At 40.3% G+C, this 16,545-nt stretch overlaps 1 long non-coding RNA gene across 1 annotated transcript; it reads right to left on the reverse strand.

The window, feature by feature from the left end:
* Positions 1-7,933: 7,933 nt before the first annotated feature.
* On the reverse strand, positions 7,934-10,565 carry LOC124012065. The gene is made up of 2 exons (XR_006834654.1): positions 10,428-10,565; positions 7,934-9,256 (listed from the first exon to the last, which is right to left on the reverse strand). It is a non-coding gene; the product is annotated as an uncharacterized LOC124012065 (long non-coding RNA).
* Positions 10,566-16,545: the final 5,980 nt, after the last annotated feature.

Below are 16,545 nucleotides of genomic sequence, written 5' to 3' on the forward strand. Positions count from 1 at the left end.
CACACACACACACACACACACACACACACACACACACACACACACACACACACACACACACACACACACACACACACACACACACACAAACACAGAATAATATTGCTTTAATGGAGTGTCTCAATATGTATTTATGAGCTACTCTAGCTGGCAGGTCTTAGTACCACCGTACAGTTTTTTTTAACATTTCATGAGCCATGGTGCTAGCCATATGGCCGCTTGGACAGAGTGAATAGTGAACAGCGATGGCTTCCCAGACTGTCGATTATTTTTCTTTGACTTCAGCGGATGAATTATTCAACAAGGACACTCAAAGAAAAAAAGAGAATTAGTCCTTTGTCTTTACTGTACTAGCTGGCTAACTTTGAACTCAATGTCACTGTAAGATTTAAGTTTTAAAAAATGGCATCTTGTGCCCGAGGCTGATGTAGTCAATACTCTCCTCAGACTTTTGGACTAATGGAAACCTTAATTACTACATCAAAGCAGTAATACATAAAGACCACAAGATACATCGATGGAATCTCTACTCCACAAAGTCATTGGTTTTATATAACCTCTATCTTATCCCAAACCAATTCCATTTCTATCACTACCGACATTACTGCTCCTACCAGTGTCCTTCACTTGCCTGCTGTCCTTGCACACCCCTTTATAAACATGGCCGACCTTGACACTGACTTCACTGAGCGAAACCCTCCTTTTCAAGGCAGGAAGTTGATGGGATGGGAGCACCCCGATCCACATGCCATGTAAATCAGAGCTAATTCCACCCCTGTAATTATAGCTCTCTGTTCTGTAATGCTGACAGCAGGCCGCAAATTGCTCCCTCTGTAATTGGGAGGCAATTTCCTCTCTTTTACATCTCCCGGGGAGAGATAATGAGGGGGAGGCGGCCTACCATCTGTGCTGCAGGTAGGTGCTGTGAGCATACTGCACCGGAGACGGATGGATTTTAAACAAACTCACTGTGAGACGGCGAAGATATGATTTCTCTCATGTACTGTAGTAGGCCCATTACTGTATGGGCTATTAAAAATGACCAAAAGTTCAACGTTACTGTACCTTTATTTATACAGGTTATTCTCATCGAGATAAAACTGGGTCGTTCAAGAGAGACTTGTTCAAATGCATGGTTGTATGGTGGTAATTAGTTCACATCATATTAACATATACAGTGGCAAGGAGAAGTGTGTGAACCCTTTGGAATACCCCGGATTTCTGCATCAAATTTGATCTGGTCTTCATGTAAGTCACAACAATAGACAAACTCGGGGTGCTTAAACTAATAACACACAAATTATTGTATTTTTCTTGTCTATATTGAATACATAATTTAAACATTTTCCAAAAGCTAACTGTCACGTTCTGACCTTAGTTCCTTTGTGATGTCTTTGTTTTAGTACGGTCAGGGCGTGAGTTGGGTGGGCAGTCTATGTTCTTTTTTTCTATGATTTGGTATTTCTGTGTTTGGCCTGGTATGGTTCTCAATCAGAGGCAGCTGTCAATCGTTGTCCGTGATTGAGAACCATACTTAGGCAGCCTGTTTTTCACCCTTGAGTTTTGGGCGATTATTTTCGGTGTCAGTATGTTCCACACGGAACTGTTTCGGTTTTTGTTATTTCACGTTGTTATTTAATATTTTTCTGTGTTCTATTAAAAGTATCCTGAACACTTACCACGCTGCGCATTGGTCCTCCGATCCTTCCTACTTCTCCTCGTCAGACGAAGAAGACCGTTACAAATTGGAGTCAGCAGTCAGCTAACCTGGAGTCCAATCAATGAGACTAGATTGGAGATGTTGGTTAGAGTTGCCTCGCCCTACAAAAAAACTCACCAAATTTGAGTTTGCCATTCACAAGAAGCATTGCCTGATGTGAACCATGCCTTGAACAAAAGAGATCTCAGAAGACCTAAGATGAAGAATTGTTGACTTACATAAAGCTGGAAAGGGTTCAAAAATGATCTCTAAAAGCCTTGATGTTCATCAGTCCGCGGTAAGACAAATTGTCTATAAATGGAGCAATTTCAGAACTGTTGCTAGTGGCCGTCCTGCAAAGATGACCTCAAGAGCACAGCGCAGAATGCTCAATGAGGTTAAGAAGAGTGTGAGCTAAAGACTTACAGAAATCTCTGGAACATGCTAACATCTCTGTTGATGAGTCTGCGATACGTAAAACACTAAACAAGAATGGTGTTCACGGGAGGACACCATGGAAGAAGACACTGCTGTCCAAAAAAAAACCCATTGCTGCATGTCTGACGTTTGCAAAAGTGCACCTGGATGTTCCACAGCGCAACTGGCAAAAAAATCAGTGGACAGATGAAACTACAGTTGGGTGGTGTGGAGAAAAAAAAGGCACAGCACACCAACATCAAAACCTCATCCTAACTGTAAAATATGGTGGAGAAAGATGGTTTGGGGCTGCTTTGCTGCATCAGGGCCTGGACAGCTTGCTATCATCGACAGATAAATGAATTCCCTATTTTATCAAGACATTTTCCAGGAGAATGTAAGGCTATCTGTCCACCAATTGAAGCTCAACAGAAGTTAAGTGATGCAACAGGACAACGACTGAAAACACAGAAATAAATCAACAACAGAATTGCTTCAACAGAAGAAAATACGTCTTCTGTAGTGGCCCAATCAGAGTCCTGACTTCAACCCGATTGAGATGCTGTGGCATGACCTCAAGAGAGCAGTTCACACCAGACATCTCAAGAATATTGCTGAACTAAAACAGACTTGTAAAATTCCTCCTGACCATTGTGCAGGTCTGATCCGCAACTACAGAAAACGTTTGGTTAAGATTATTGTTGCCAAAGGAGAGTCAACCGGTTATTAAATCCAGGGGTTCACATACTTCTTCCACCCTGCACTGTGAATGTTTACACGGTGTGTTCAATAAAGACATGAAAACATATAATTGTTTGTGTGTTATTAGTTTATGCAGACTGTGTTTGTCTATTGTTGGGACCTAGATGAAGATCAGATCAAATTTTATGACCAATTTATGCGGAAATCCAGGTATTTCCAAAGGGTCCACATACTTTTTCTGGCCATTGTAGGTGCTTTTTCTCTCCATTTCATGAGAAAATGAAACCGATTGATTTGGAATGATGGTGATCATATCGATCGTCAGCCACTTCTCACAAATTACCTATCATGAGCCCCTGCTGTTGCAGCAATTCAAGTGTATTGTGATCCTATATTGTATCTATGCTATAATGACTGCTCATCAACATAATAACAGATACATCTACTGTAAATATGAAACCATGTTCAATGATCATTTCTCCACTAATGGGAATCATAAAGCATGTATAATGCCATACATAAACATACCATTACCACATCGATGGCACGTTGAGCATGATGTGCAATGCACAATGCCACCATTACAACCCTTGGCATTTGGAGTCCTGTGTTACAGTATCACAATCACACTCCTATCGGAGTATGCTAATTGTCTCATTTGTCTGTTCTCTCACAGTCAACCTCCTGCCACCGAAGCAGATGACAGTAACACTTTGGCTGACTACTAATGAAAATGACAGTTAAGCTCTCATTATGCTCCTAATGAAGAGGCAGTCCACGCATGCCAATCAACGTAAGGCCGCCCACTGAAAAATACTTTTCAATTATATATCGTTTTTTGGTTTTCAGTGGTGTTTTTGAGTAAAATGTTTCCTAAAACATTTTATACTGAAACTATCCTAACAGTAAATAGTTAGACCCTTGTCTAACTAGATGTCAATTGTGGTTCTGCTTATTATATAGTTTATAACAAATAAGCCTGGAGATTGACACTAAACTGATCTTGAAATGTGAGTTGCTATGTAACATGGTTGGCGGAAATGAGGATTTTGTCTTAAAATGCGGTCACTGTGGCTCTATGAATGTTTGACACGGCGCTTCTGATATTTTACCAATCTTTTTAATGATATATGGCAAAAGGGATGTGATGTCAACCTGCTAATTATGTTTCACATATCAGGTACATTTTTTAAATATTTGACAAGAGATACATAAACCAACTGATTGGCTTATTATATTGCATTTACCTCTGTAAACTCACTTATGAATGTCATTCATACTAACTTTTTGTTTCACTAAATACAACATTAGGGAATATGGTTCACATAATCAACCGTAAAAGCAAACAAGATCAGAACAGTAAATCAGACAAATACATCAAAATTGATTCGATTGTATTTCTTCTACCTCACAAATGAGTCTGTAATTAAAAGGTAAACAAGAAGAGAGATAAAATGGTGCTCTCTGTTTGTATTTTCTTAATGAGCACAGTAATATACCATTTTATTTTGGTAACTTTTCAAAGCCTCTGAGCTTCAAAAACATTGCAGAAGTTCATGGAAGTAATTTGATTTCTCGGCAACTGGATGAGCCCCACCAAGGTGCTTGAGCTCCCTGGTAAATTCTCATTTCTGGAGCTCTTGCACTTGCTGTGAGAGCCCTCCCTCAGTGGGGGCAATGAAGCACAACCAGAGAAGTCTCAGAGGATACAGTGTGTCTCTTTGACTAGAAGTCAGTACGCATTAGATAGTGTATCAGGTATAAACGTAACCACCCATCTTACAACTACCCCAGGGGGAGTTCTAAAGATGTAAGATGGGCTTTTGGTTATGGAAGGTGATGTAACGATGTGAGGCTTACAATGCTTTGTAAGATGTATATGTCTGTTTGATGAATATATTATGGTAGGCCTACCACTATTTCGGTGTCATAGAATCATCATTATTTCAGATGCTGACATGTATCATTGTGTCCCACCTAAAAGACCTCTGTGTTCCACCTTTGGGTTGTAAATATACAGTGACTTGCGAAAGTATTCACCCCCTTGGCATTTCTCCTATTTTGTTGCCTTAAAGCCTGGAATTAAAATAGACTTTTGGGGGGTTTGTATCATTTGATTTACACAACATGCCTACCACTTTGAGGATGCAAAACATTTTTTCATTGTGAAACAAACGAGAAATAAGAACAAATGAAAACTAGAGCGTGCGTAACTATTCACCCCCCAATGTCAATACTTTGTAGAGCCACATTTTGCAGCAATTACAGCTGCAAGTCTCTTGGGGTATATCTCTATAAACTTGACATATCTAGCCACTGGGATTTTTGCCCATTATTCAAGGCAAAACAGCTCCAGCTCCTTTAAGTTGGATGGGTTCCGCTGGTGTACAGCAATCTTTGTCATACCACATATTCTCAATTGGATTGAGGTCTGGGCTTTGACTAGGCCATTCCAAGACATTTAAATGTTTCCCCTTAAACCACTCAAGTGGTGCTTTAGCAATATGCTTAGGGTCATTGTCCTGCTGGAAGGTGAACCTCCGTCCCAGTCTCAAATCTCTGGAAGACTGAAACAGGTTTCCCTCAATAATTTCCCTGTATTTAGTGCCATCCATCATTCCTTCAATTCTGACCAGTTTCCCAGTCCCTGCTGATGAAAAACATCCCCACAGCATGATGCTGCCACCACCATGCCTCACTGTGGGGATGGTATTTTCGGGTGATGAGAGGTGTTGGGTCCGCGCCAGACATAGCGTTTTCCTTGATGGCCAAAAAGCTACATTTTAGTCTCATCTGACCAGAGTACCTTCTTCCATATGTTTGGGGGGTCTCCCACCTGCCTTTTGGCTAACACCAAACGTGTTTGCTTATTCTTTTCTTTAAGCAATGGCTTTTTTCTGGCCACTCTTCTGTAAAGCCCAGCTCTGTGGAGCATACAGCCCTAAACTGGTCCTATGGACCGAGCATCCAATCTTTGCTGTGGAGCTTTGCAGCTCCTTCAGGGTTACCTTTGGTCTCGTTGTTTGCCTCTCTGATTAATGCCCTCATTGCCTGGTCTGTGAGTTTTAGTGGGCAGCCCTCTCTTGGTAGGTTTGTTGTGGTGCCATATTCATTCAATTTTTGAATAATGGATTTAATGGTGCTCTGTGGGATGTTCAAAGTTTCAGATATTTTTTTATAACCAAACCCTGATCTGTACTTCTCCACAACTTTGTCCCTGACCTGTTTGGAGAGCTCCTTGCTCTTCACGGTGCCCCTTGCTTGGTTGTGCCCCTTGCTTAGCGGTGTTGCAAATCATGGGGCCTTTCAGAACAGGTGTATATATACTGAGATCATGTGACAGATCATGTGAAGCTTAGATTGCACACAGGTGGACTTAAGTTAACTAATTATGTGACTTATGAAGGTAATTGGTTGCACCAGATCTTATTTAGGGGGCCTCATAGCAAAGGGGGTGAAGACATACAGTATGTACGCACCACTTTTCTGTTTTCATGTTATTTTTTTCATTTCACTTTACCAATTTGGACTATTTTATGTGTGTCCATTACATGAAATACAAATACAAATCCATTTAAATTACAGGTTGTAATGCAAAAAAATAGGAAAAACGCCAAGGGGGATGAACACTTTTGCAAGGCACTGTATGACCAGCTGGAAGTTTGAACCAGATCTCTGTCTTAGACTATGTTATCCCACAATGCTAAAGCCCAAATAGGCATTAGGTCTGGGAGCTTTCACACATTTTTAGGTCTTAGGTAAAGTTACTCATCACACCATTGCAAGTATTTCACAGGACCTTTGTGAGAGCCACTGAGTTTGTCTACATCCAAAATGTCTGCCTTTCTTTACCACCCTTTGAGGAGCTCAGCTCTCCCTCCTTTACACCCTGTCATATTGTACAAGGGAGTCGATACAATCAATGCCATATTAAGAAAGACCAAACAGAGTGCCCTTGTGCAGACGATCAACACCATTCATATTACAGTCTCTCGCCAGCTCATCAACTCTCATTAAAGTTAACAGGTAGAAAATTAATGTTAATAGATTGTTTATGGAACCTTGTAAAGGACAATTCAAGCTGGTGTTAGATAGTGTTTACAGGTGGTAATGCAGGACATCCCTGGTGGAGTCCACAGTCCACTACAGGGATGGCAACTGGCAGCCCGCGGGTCTTTCTTTTTTTAGGAACTCAGAGTCTCAACTTGCTGTTGAGAGTTAGAATAGTAGAATACACAAGGTGCCATTTCGAAATTTGGTTGCTAATCAGCAGCGTTCCCCTTGCAATTTCAGTTGCTGATGGTCAATCAATTTGCCCATGTCAGCTAAATATAGTTAGATTGGTAAGTCAGTCTAGCCAGTTATCTAAACTTGTTGTAATCATGGTCGGACTGGGGGGCCTCATTGATTTTGTTACTCACTCTCACTCAGATATTATATCAAAAACATTTCTCTTCAACCATTTCTAAAAATGCAAAAAACAAATCTCCCCGTCACATGACAAAATTAGTAGAATTGCATGAAATTAACTAGACAATTGCACACTTCTGGTCATGTAGTGTCTCTCTCTAAAACTGTTCATAACTAAATGACAAGTCTATCAAAACCTACCATTCACCTTTATAATGTCCATGTTAGGACAGCCTCACATGTGATCCATGAATGTTAGTTAGATTCACTGTGAGTTGTTTTCGTGGGTGACTGGAATGAGAATAAACAGAGCAGTTGTACTCTGGCCGTATTGACTAACTGTCAGCAAACTGTAATCACTTGCTAATTGGCAGAAATATCAAATAACCAAGTTAGCATAACATGACCTTCAACGTGGCTAATTAGCAAAAGCACTATATTTTATCTAACCTTGAAGGGGTTAGATTCTTAGCTCCCCACCATCCAGCATTCATATAACAATGTAAACACTTGTTTCATGAAATGATGCAATGGTTTCTGGGATGTTTCAGGCTAAACAAGGAAAAGCTAATGGTTGGCCTACTGTAGTTATCTATAGGCAGTCCTCATACATTATACGAGGTGAATGGTTGATTTATTATCCCATTATTTTCTAAAGTTCAATAATATCCACAGATTACAGACACATAAGGTCCACACATTATGCTCCGTTGTATATATTTTTTATTCTCCAGGGAGAAACGTATTTTAATCCATCTCATCCTTTCATATTGCGACGACCTCTATGACATATCCTTATGTAAAGAGTGATTACGACAGCAGGAGGTAAAGAATGGGTGATTAAAATGTTTAAAAGATTTTAGCCGTGGTAGCCTAGTGCTTAAGATCGTTGGGCCAGTAACTAAAAGGTCGCTGGTTCAAATCCCTGAGCTGACTACGTGAAAAAGCTGTTGATATGCCCTTGAGCAATGCACTTAACCCTAATTGCTACTTTAAGTCTCTCTGAATAAAAGCGTCTGCTAAATTACTCAAATGTACATTTAGAAAACAGGTTAAATGAAGACAATTACAGAAGAAAGGAGGGTCAACGGGGAGAATACAAGGGAGCACAATACAAGAGTTGGGAAAAAGGGAGTGAGAGAACAAACCATTCACAATGCAATTGTGCTTATTGCTGCTGCCATTGACGAGGTGCCTGGCTGCTGTCTCCCTCCTATAAAACCAGTGGGCTTGACAGATCATAAAAATGAGAGGGGATTTTTACCGTTCTGTGGCCTCTCCAGATGAGGAGATTTGAACTTAATAAATGAAACACTAATGAGGACTGTGTTTTTCCCCAGGGGCCTTTTCCACCTCCAGTACATTTCTCTTTCAATATGTTTCCCTTTTCATTATTTAAAGGTTGTGTGTGGCATAACAGAACACTTCTCCATAACAGAACATTTCTCCACTACAGATCACTTCTCCATTACAGATCACTTCTCCACTACAGATCACTTCTCCACGACAGATGACTTCTCCACTACAGAACACTTCTCCATAACAGAACATTTCAAGATGCCTACATAGACAGTCTTAGTAAGGTCTTATAAACATGGGGCTAGAGATCTGTATCTTAGGCGGCTAAAATAATAAAACTAAGGTTCAAGGACAGAACGGTTTAAAAATGTAGGCCAACAAAATGTCAGTTCAGAGGAACTAAGACCCAAGTCTCCAATCGTGTTACATGGGGTGCCACACTAACATATGCTCAGTGCCATCCTCGTCATCCGCCTCCGTCCCTCCCAAAGTCCACACGGTAACACTCACTTTGAAAGAGACCGCTGTTTTCTCCCTTGAGGTTGATGGTACATCCAGTAGAATGGGACAGGATATACAGCACAACCCAGCTTGAGGTTTCCCAACAGTAGGGGAGAAAGAGAGGTTTCACTGGACATCTGTTTTCCTGTTCCCCTCGATTGGCCACCTGCCTGGGTCCGGGTGCATGGAAAAGAGGATGAGGTCTGTGGCAGGAGCTCCAGAGGCATCCTGGGAAAAGGGAAACGTTTTTTTCCAAGACTGATAGCAACAAACAGGCGGGGGCATCTGACACAAGCCCAGCATGAGGTCACGACGGCGACTTCCTCAGCTGATAGTGGGAAACAATACAGAGACCTGGTTTTGTGTTTGTCACGTTAACTTGTAGTTTACATTTTCAAAAGAGGGGGGAAAGTATTTATAATACTACTATCAGGTCACTGTGTATGTAAAAATATATTGTATTAAGCAGCTAATGTGCTAATATAAGGTGCAACAGGTAGATCGCGAGCCACCTATGAGTAGCTCACCAAGCATAGCCACAGGAAGATGTTTGGGGGTGGGGTTGCTGTGATGTTTTGGACCGCGTTACAGATGGCTATATCGGTCCGCTAATACAAGACTAGTAAATGCCCAGTGCACTACTTTTTAAAAACCTTTTCTGATTTTTCACGGGGTGCTACAGGATCCTCAGCAGCCCAACTTCCCGAGGCTATGTGTGCTCCATCCCAAACGGTCATAAAAATCAAAGCCACATTGACATTATCCCACTCCTGGTTGGCCACTATTGACTGAAAAAGACAAGCGTAACAATTAATTTCCAGCAGTATTGTCTGTTTGGTGTGTGGATTTTCCTATCACTCTGTATGTAGCCAGTTAGTGATGCTAATAATAACCGTCCTGTGGGTAGAGAGAAATACTTTCTTTCCCCAAAAAGCTTCTCAATTAAATGTGAACTGCCAGTAGGCTTACCTGATAGAAAGATATCATGATTATTTGTATCAATTGCGTGGCCACTGTTTTGCAAACTCTGCTATGACATGTGCTGCAGCAGTAGAACTAACAGCAGAAACATCACTAGGCTAACACATACATCTCTTGCTTAATGTGCAATTAAATTGGAATTGTACAAAGAAATCTACATTTGTTAACTGAGAACATACATTTTCTTTGTTTCTTAATGAATAATTGTAATATTTAGAGTAAACTGGAGCAGAAAGAAAACATGAAAAACCAGGAAAAATCTAACCCAGAACAGAATAGTCTGGCACAGTGGATGCTTCATAATACCCATAAATCCTAACGGTCAAACACAAAAATGGTTCCAATTGTTTTTTTCTTCATTCACTTTTCACACCGTGAATTTTACAAGCAGGTTTTTATGTGTTTGGTGTTGGCTTACCTTGACGTGAAGTTTGGATAACCATGTAATTCTCTCTCGGACAAGGTGAGTTGTATTAATATAATCGCCTCACTTTACTCTAAAACATTCAACATGCTATTTAGCAACAGAGAAGACCTCAGCAAGATTACAAATTCCCACAGGAAGCTCCCGCTGATCGCCTCTAGCTGACACTATCAGCTACTGTTCACCAGCGCAACCAGAGACATTCTGAGCCCAATTCATAATGAACAATCCATGTGCTGTATCGAAAATGAATCGAATAAAGTGTTGAACTTCTTCCGTCCATTTCTCTGTCTTACAGTAGCTAGCCACTGACTACACTTTAGCTAAAAAGTTAGCAAGCACTAGAAAAAATAAATAATTGCACAATATGTCGACTTTCAGACCTCATGGCATTTTTAAAGGGATGGGCATAAGAGCACTAAAAGGTGAGAAGACGACTATAAGTCCAGTCATGTGGAGCTTTAGTGAGGGACCACTTACCGGTTTGGTCAGGGCCAGCATTTTCTATTGCTTGTTTTAAAAATAGCGATATTTGGGAGATGATTTCCTTTTCTAATAACTGAAAGTGAGAGGTGTAATCTGAATAAAGTGAAAAGGCCATTCTTGTTACTAATTTGCTAGAGAACCAGTTTGTATGACTGAAGCCTTTAGTGAGAGGTCTAATGCTTTAATATTTAATCATTTATGCCCTCCGAATTCATATTAATTATATAAATAAACCCATATAATTTTGTCTGACTTACCGTTCCTAATAAAATGTCATATTTTTTCCTCAAATAATAAAACAAACTGTTTGCCAGGTGTAGGCAACACCATGACTAAAGAGTTCATCAGGATCATTTTTCCACAAATAGACAGGTATTTACCGTTCCATGGTAGCAAGATCTTAGATTATTTTGCAAACATTCTATTAAAATGTAGTGGAGTGAATTCATTTATTTATTTTGGGATATGAATACTGAGTATATCCACATCCCCATCAGACCATTTTCTTGGTAAACTATACGGTAATGTAAAAGTTGTATATTTTAGTGATCCAATAGTACACTTATCATAATTTGGTTGTAATCCAGCGAGGTTAGAAAAATTATCTATATTTATGAGGCTGTGGAGAAAGAAAGCATGAATCATCAGCGTACAATGACACCTTTGTTTTTAAGCCATGGATTTCAACTCCCTTGATATTATTGTTGGATTGGATTTTAATAGCTAACATGTCTATGGACATAATAAATAGATATTCTGATAGTGGACAACCTTGTTTTACTCCTCGACACTTTAAAACTTTCTGAGAATTAGCCATATTTTACTATTTTACACCTAGGTTTACTATACATGATTTTAACCCATTTTATAAGAGATTTTCCAAAATTGAAATGTGACAGGCATTTATATATATATAAAGTCCAGTCATAATTTATCATAAGCCTTTTCAAAGTCAGCTATGAATAGCAGGCCTGGTTTCCTAGATTTTTCAGTGTTCTATTGTTTCCAGCAATTGCCTTATATTATCTCCAATGTATAGTCCATGTAAAAAAAAACTCTCTGATTAGAATGAATAATGTCCGACAATACCTTTTCATTCTATGCGCTATACATTTCGCTAGAATTTTTGCATCACAACACTGAAGTGTAAGGGGCCTCCAGTTTTTTTAAACGGACTGGATCTCTATATTTCCAACTTGTATCCGGTTTCAGTAATAATGAAATTAGAACTTGTTGAGTGTCTGATAATCTATCATTTACATAGGAGTGGTTAAAACGTGCCACAAAATGATTAGCGAAGTTGGGCACTGATGTTGGGCGATTAGGTCACTGGCTCACAGTCGGCATTCCAATTCATCCCAAAGGTGTTCGATGGAGTTGAGGTCAGGGCTCTGTGCAGGCCAGTCAAGTTCTACATACGGATCTCGACAACCTGTTTCTGTATGGACCTCGCTTTGTGCACGAGGGCATTGTCATGCGGAAACAGGAAAGGGCCTTCTCCAAACTGTTGCCACCAAGTTGCAAGGCTGTTTGGTCATGGGAAACCAAATTCATTAAGCTCCTGACGAACAGTGCTTGTGCTGACGTTGCTTCCAGAGTAAATTTGGAACTCGGTAGTGAGTGATGCAACCGAGGACAGATGATTTTTATGATCTACGTGCTTCAGCACTCGGCGATCCCGTTCTATGAGCTTAAGTGGCCTACCACTTTGCGGTCGAGCTGTTGTTGCTCCTAGACGTTTACAATTCACAATAACTGCACTTACAGTTGACCAGGGCGGCTCTAGCAGAGCAGAAATGTTATGAAATTTGGTAAACTGACTTGTTGGGAAGATGCCATCCTATGACGGTGCCATGTTGAAAGTCACTGAGCTCTTCAGTAAGCCATTCTACTGCCAATTTTCATCTATGGAGATTGCATGTCTGAGTGCTTGATTTTATACACCTGTCAGCAACAGGTGTGGCTGAAAAAGCGAAATCCACTCATTTGAATGGATGTCCACATATATACATAGTATATCTTGTTCGCCAAGGACCCGGGGAAGAGTTGCAGGGTACAGGAGAAGAGAAGAATGTGCCTATTTGAAAGCTATATACATATATATAAAAAAGAGTAGCTCACAACATGTTTCCTCTTTTTAAAGTAGCTCTCATGTTAGAAAAGGTTGGAGACTCCAGATTTAATTGAGGTATTGCGCTAAGTTAGTGATGCACTAGAGTTGTAAGAATCGATGGTAAAAAACTACTCATCAACATTCACACCCAACCTTATAATTCTGACATGTTTTTTTGTGGTTTATTTACTTTCCTAGGACAGCTGCCAAGGAATTACTGGACATTTGCCAGTAAAACAAACCCTGTTTTTCATTTGCATATGAATACAAATTATTAAATCAACCACAGAGGAACCTTCTGTCCTGAGATAACAGCTTCCAAAACTATTCACATTCAAGTTCATTTGCCATTCTAATTAGGATGTTTTTCCACAATATACATAATCATTCATATCTGTCAGAGATACTGTATATCACAATTCATATGACTTTCATAGAGATACAGTATATCATGACAAGGTCTGTCAAGGGGATGACCATCACGACATAGATATTAAAAGGAGCCATTAATATTCATATATCTGTCACAATATCCTACAGATAAGTACAAGCCTGATATTTTTCTCTGGAATCCCTCATCATGGAGAAGACCGTTCAAGATGGCCTCTCAAACGATCCATGTTCTGACATTTACGATACATGGATTGCAATAGTTAGAAAGTTAGTGATGAGCAACTATTTTTAGCATTTTTTCCCCTACATGGACACTACTTCACAAACTTAGTCTATGACCACACCGTAGAAACGTAATTGGCACACTTCTCCTCTAATTTATATGCATCTGTCCACAGCCCTACGGGTTCCTTTGGTGCCTCCATTCCTTGACTTAAATGAGGAAATGTTATGTTACAAAGTCAATCCAACCCTTTCCTGTATCTCTGTGGCAGTCTGCCCACCCTCCCACACCCACCCGGCTGGCTGGCAATGAGAGGTGCCCAAGGCGCTGCCAGGTTCTGCCAGCTGTGCCAGCCGACCAGAGAGACACACTCTTCCCACTGTGCAAGACCATCTGCCCAGCCATATGTCTCAGAGCCCAGCTGGAGACACATAGACACACATACAAAGCAGATATACACACCTACCCCTGTATCACTAGTTCTGCTGGAAGACTCCATGGCACAGAGAGTCGCATACACCACTCAAGTTTATTAGGTATTCGTTGAAGAATACTATACTGTAACAGCACAAATATATGATACCGGCTCTATACTATTTATATTCTCCTAAATTATTTTAGGGGTAATGGTATAGGAATGGTGTGTTTGTTCTAGATAATTAACCAGATACTTTGTAGCTCAAAGACTCCAGTTCTCCAATTCACCAAACAAGAGCCAACTTTATTATCTAGAGTTCATCAGTCTACTCATTGAGTCTTTCCTGGCACCATGCGCTCTTATCTATATATATTTTTTCAAAAGAATCTGGAACATGTTGAATGGCTGAGGAAGTGCCAAAAAAGACTAAACAAAAACCAGTACTGACAGGGACAAAATACTTTATTATGACATGCACAGGTTTGATGTTTCTCTGTGCGGTATGGATTCATGGAGCCAATCATCCAATAGGCTCAGACGTGACATACACAGCACATGGGAAATGTGTGCACTGTCATTTGAACAGAACACTGTTTTGTTTGATGTCCCGTGAGTTGGGATGTTTTTTCTTCGCAGAGTGTAATTTCACATCTTCTTGTCTTTCTTCCATCGCTTTGTATGTAAAAGCATTAAGTCACCTCTGACGCGTCCAAAATCCTGCATTTGCTGCCACTCTTATGGTTGAGCCGAGACCCCCGGAATGGGAAACAAAACATACTGTATTCTCACAGTGAATAAGAACACCGGGGATTTTAATGAAATATACAGTTGAAGTCGAAAATGTACATACACCGTAGTCAATTATATTTAAACGTAGTTTTTCACAATTCCTGACATTTAATCCTAGTAAAAATTCCCTGACTTAGGTCAGTTAGGATCACCACTTTATTTTAAGAATGTGAAACGAATAATTGTAGAGAGAATGATTTATATCAGCTTTTATTTCCTTCATCACATTCCCAGTAGGTCAGAGGTTTACATACACTCAATTAGTATTTGGTAGCATTGCCTTTGCATTAAAAAAAAACTTGGGTCAAATGTTTCAGGTAGCCTTCCACAAGCTTCCCACAATAAGTTGGGTGAAAGTTTTGGCCCATTCCTCCTGACAGAGCTGGTGGAATTGAGTCAGGTTTGTAGGCCTCCTTGCTCGCACATGCTTTTTCAGTTCTGCCTACAAATTTTCTACAGGATTGAGGTCAGGGCTTTGTGATGGCCACTCCGATACCTTGCCTTTGCTGTCCTTAAGCCTTGTTGCCACAACTTTGGAAGTATGCTTGGGGGTCATTGTCCATTGGAAGAACCATTTGCGACCAAGCTTTAACTTCCTGACTGATGTCTTGAGATGTTGCTTCAATATATCCACATCATTTTCCCCTCCTCATGATGCCATCTATTTTGTGAAGTGCACCAGTCCCTCTTGCAGTTAAGCACCCCCACAACATGATGCTGCCACCCCCGTGCTTCACGGTTGGGATGGTGTTCTTCGGCTTGCAAGTGACCCCTTTTTCCTACAAACATAATGATGGTCATTATGGCCAAACAGTTCTATTTTTGTTTCATCAGACCAGAGGACATTTCTCCAAAAAGTATGATCTTTGTCCCCATGTACAGTTGCAAAACATAGTCTGGGTTTTTTATGGTGGTTTTGGAGCAGTGGCTTCTTCCTTGCTGAGCGGCCTTTCAGGTTATGTCGATATAGGACTCGTTTTACTGTGGATATAGATACTTTTGTACCTGTTTCCTCCAGCATCTTCACAAGGTCCTTTGCTGTTGTTCTGGGATTGATTTTCACTTTTCACACCAGAGTACTTTCATCTCTAGGAGACAGAACGCATCTCCTTCCTGAGCGGTATGACGGCTGTGTGGTCCCATGGTGTTTATACTTGCGTACTATTGCTTGTACAGATGAACGTGGTACATTCAGGCATTTGGAAATTGCTCCCAAGGATGACCCAGACTTGTGGAGGTCTACATTTCTTTTCTGAGGACTTGGCTGATTTCTTTAGATTTTCCCATGATGTCAAGCAATGAGGCACTGAGTTTGAAGGTAGGCCTTGAACTACATCCACAGGTACACCTCCAATTGACTTAAATGTTGTCAATTAGCCTATCAGAAACTTCTAAAGTCATGACATAATTTTCTGGAATATTCCAAGCTGTTTAAAGGAACAGTCAACTTAGTGTATGTAAACTTCTGACCCATTGGAATTGTGATACAGTGAATTATAAGTGAAATAATCTGTCTGTAAATAATTGTTGGAAAGATTACTTGTGTCATGCACAAAGTAGATGTCCTAACCGACTTGCCAAAACTATAGTTTGTTAACCCCTTTGTCTCAGTGACCTGACTTCTTCTTAACGTCTGTTACGAGGCAATAGTACTGATCTCCACTCTCAGGCAGTAACATTGCCCCTAGGC

The sequence above is a fragment of the Oncorhynchus gorbuscha genome, linkage group LG24 (genome assembly GCF_021184085.1).
Source record: "Oncorhynchus gorbuscha isolate QuinsamMale2020 ecotype Even-year linkage group LG24, OgorEven_v1.0, whole genome shotgun sequence".
NCBI lineage: Eukaryota > Metazoa > Chordata > Actinopteri > Salmoniformes > Salmonidae > Oncorhynchus > Oncorhynchus gorbuscha.